Here is a 2,753-nt window from a genome sequence, read left to right as displayed (position 1 = left end):
ACTGCTATTCAGACCACATGATCTGGTATATTTTATAATTTTAGAACAGTCTTCTTCATGTGATTACAAAGTTCTTTCCATTTCTTTAGTGTTTCTGCATTTTTTAATTTTTTTTCAAAATTCATTGATGGGGAAAGGGAAAAGCTATTTAAGATTGACTGTTTCAACACTGATAATTTCAAGAAATCATTCTCAGGTATAGATTGACTCTCGCAAGTCTATACACCCAATAAGAGCCTTCTAAATATGAGGTATTGTTATTTTGAAATTTATGACTGTGTTCTACAATAATCTTGCTGGTATAACTGATAGATAGTTCTTTAGTTTCTTTCCCAACATGTCTTCATCCTGGTTGAAATTGAGCCCATAGTGGGCATGATGGCACTTCTGAATCTATTCTTCATGCTTTCTTTTCTTTTTCCTTTGTATTTTTTTTTTTTGGGTCTTTGGGTGGAATCTGGCAGTGCTTAGGGAATAAATGCTATCTTTCCTGCCCCTCCATCCTTTCTTTAGTGTCATTTATCCTACTGAATATCTATTAGTATGCTTTTTTATTTTACTATTTTGCCTTTTATATACAGAGAAAGTGTCCTGACCTGCGGACAGGTTATGTACTCAGGCCACACAAGACTAGTCATTGCCTTAGGTTAAGTACTCAGGCCACACCAAACTGGCTTGTCCTACTGGAATCCATATTAGGGTTTGGTCTCTGGCATGTCCCCCTTCTGAGTGTAAAAGAAAAAGTGGGTGGAGAGCCTCTCTTAGGCTACCTGGTAGGCTCTTTCTCGAGGTGGATGAAAACATGTCTGCAGGAGGTCTATAAGGAAATGGCTTGGGAGGGAGTGGGGCCACAGGATGTAGCATAACATTGGAGCCTATGGCTACAGAGGCATACTTGGGAGGTTTTATTTTTACAATAAAATCTTTCATAATTTTAATTCTTTAAACCATGACCATATTCACAAAGCTTTTTGTGATACAATTATTAATATTCTTGGCAGCAATTAATAATTCTTCATATAGAAAATAGGATTTTACTTAGTCTTCTGGCCTTGGTTTACAGGCAGAAGACACCAGCAATTTACATTACATAAATTAATTATGAATATCAGGGGGAATGCTTACTAACTTCTGGCAGACTTTAGACTTTAAAGAATTTTATAATTAACAATCGCCAATCTTTTAAAAAACTTTTAAACTGAACCTTAATGATTCTTTTTTAAACCTCTTAGTTATTTTCTTAAACCTTGATGCTTCTCTCTCTAGCCACATGTCCATATTTTTCTGGCCTTAACTAACACATGGCAGGAAAGCTGGGTGATTGCAAAGTCCAGAAATTCTCCAGGAAAAATTTGTCCCCAATGGCCATTGAGAAATCTGGGGTTTATGATTCCCTACACTCTTTGCCATGTTCCTAGAAGGACAAAGCCAGCTTAACACATAATTTTTAACGCATGATCTTTAGTTGCAGGATGCCACAGTCTGTCAGCTGCTAAGTGACCAGACTGTCCAAGTTGTGAAAAAATTAATTGAAATTTCAAAAATGAATAAGGCTTTGAAAATTGTATTTTATCACGAGATGTAGAGATACCAAATAAATAGACAAAACAAAACAACACTAAACACAACTTTTCACACGAGTGGCCACTTCATTCAGCACAACACACACATGAACAGACAAAAGGATCGTTCCAAAACTTACATTAGAAAAATTGACCTGGGTAAAATTGAACAAATGCTTTTAAATATTTAGCCAGTATATTTGTAAGAAAAATTTTTGTAGAAAAACTTTTCCAGTTTTTATAAGTACTTAATGTAGATGGAGTATAACTTTGCTGAAAATAAAAGCCTTAAGGTTTAAATTTAGCACAAATCATTTTCAAAATAATCCTAATTTGAAGTTTAAAACATTAAGTAAAATAATAAGCAGTTTAAATGTTTAAGTAAAATGGTTAATGAGCACTGTAGAAGGAGTCTCCACACTGAAGAATGATGTTATCTGCTGTAAATAAACAGGTTTCCTTTAAATTAGTTTTACAGTAGAACAGTAAGACAGCTGCAATAAAGTGTTAAAATTTCAGTGATTAAACACAAGAACAGAAACTCTGACTATTAAAGGTATGAAAAACTGACTTTAAAAAACAAACAACTGTTCCTACTTTTAAGACTTCAAGTGAATAATTTGTTAAAATATTATATACCAAGTTAACAAAATGTTTAGATTATAAAATATAGTTAAAGACACTTGATGCATTTCCACACTTCAAGCTTAAGACCAAAATTTTATTTGAAAATTGTTGACAACTTGCTGATAAAATTTACTTTCATAATATTAATTACTCATAAAATTAACAATATTTTTCTTCATCAATTCTGGATTTCTTCACTTTGACACAAATATACAGTTTTGTATAATGTGCTGACTTTCTGATTACACTTAAAAGGATAGTTCTTTCAATGCAGAGATAAAGAACAGACATTGCTGTAGCACATAATTAAAACCAAGGGTACTATAAAGCACACTTGGTTGTTCACTGTGCAATAAAATTAACATTATTGTTTAAAAAGACTAACCACAACATTTTCCACATATTTTTAAATACCTTAAAATAAAAATAAATTTTCTAATAAAAATATAAAACATTCAAATTTTAATCATTTTTGTGTTCGTTTAAATTTTAAAACATCAAAAGTTTTTTCTTTACTGATAATCTGTTATTACAAGTGATAGGGTTGTTAACTTGCTCTAAAAT

At 32.0% G+C, this 2,753-nt stretch overlaps 1 non-coding gene across 1 annotated transcript; it reads right to left on the bottom strand.

Moving 5' to 3' along the window:
* Window positions 1-2,412: 2,412 nt before the first annotated feature.
* Window positions 2,413-2,542, bottom strand: LOC125996866 (small nucleolar RNA SNORA22). The gene has a single exon (XR_007491528.1). It is a non-coding gene; the product is annotated as a small nucleolar RNA SNORA22 (small nucleolar RNA).
* Between the last annotated feature and the right edge of the window lie 211 nt (window positions 2,543-2,753).

This window comes from Suncus etruscus, chromosome 18 (assembly GCF_024139225.1).
Source record: "Suncus etruscus isolate mSunEtr1 chromosome 18, mSunEtr1.pri.cur, whole genome shotgun sequence".
Classification (NCBI taxonomy): Eukaryota; Metazoa; Chordata; class Mammalia; order Eulipotyphla; family Soricidae; genus Suncus; species Suncus etruscus.
The sequence above is the reverse complement of the archived record's forward strand: the minus strand, read 5'-3'. Positions and strand labels throughout refer to the sequence as shown.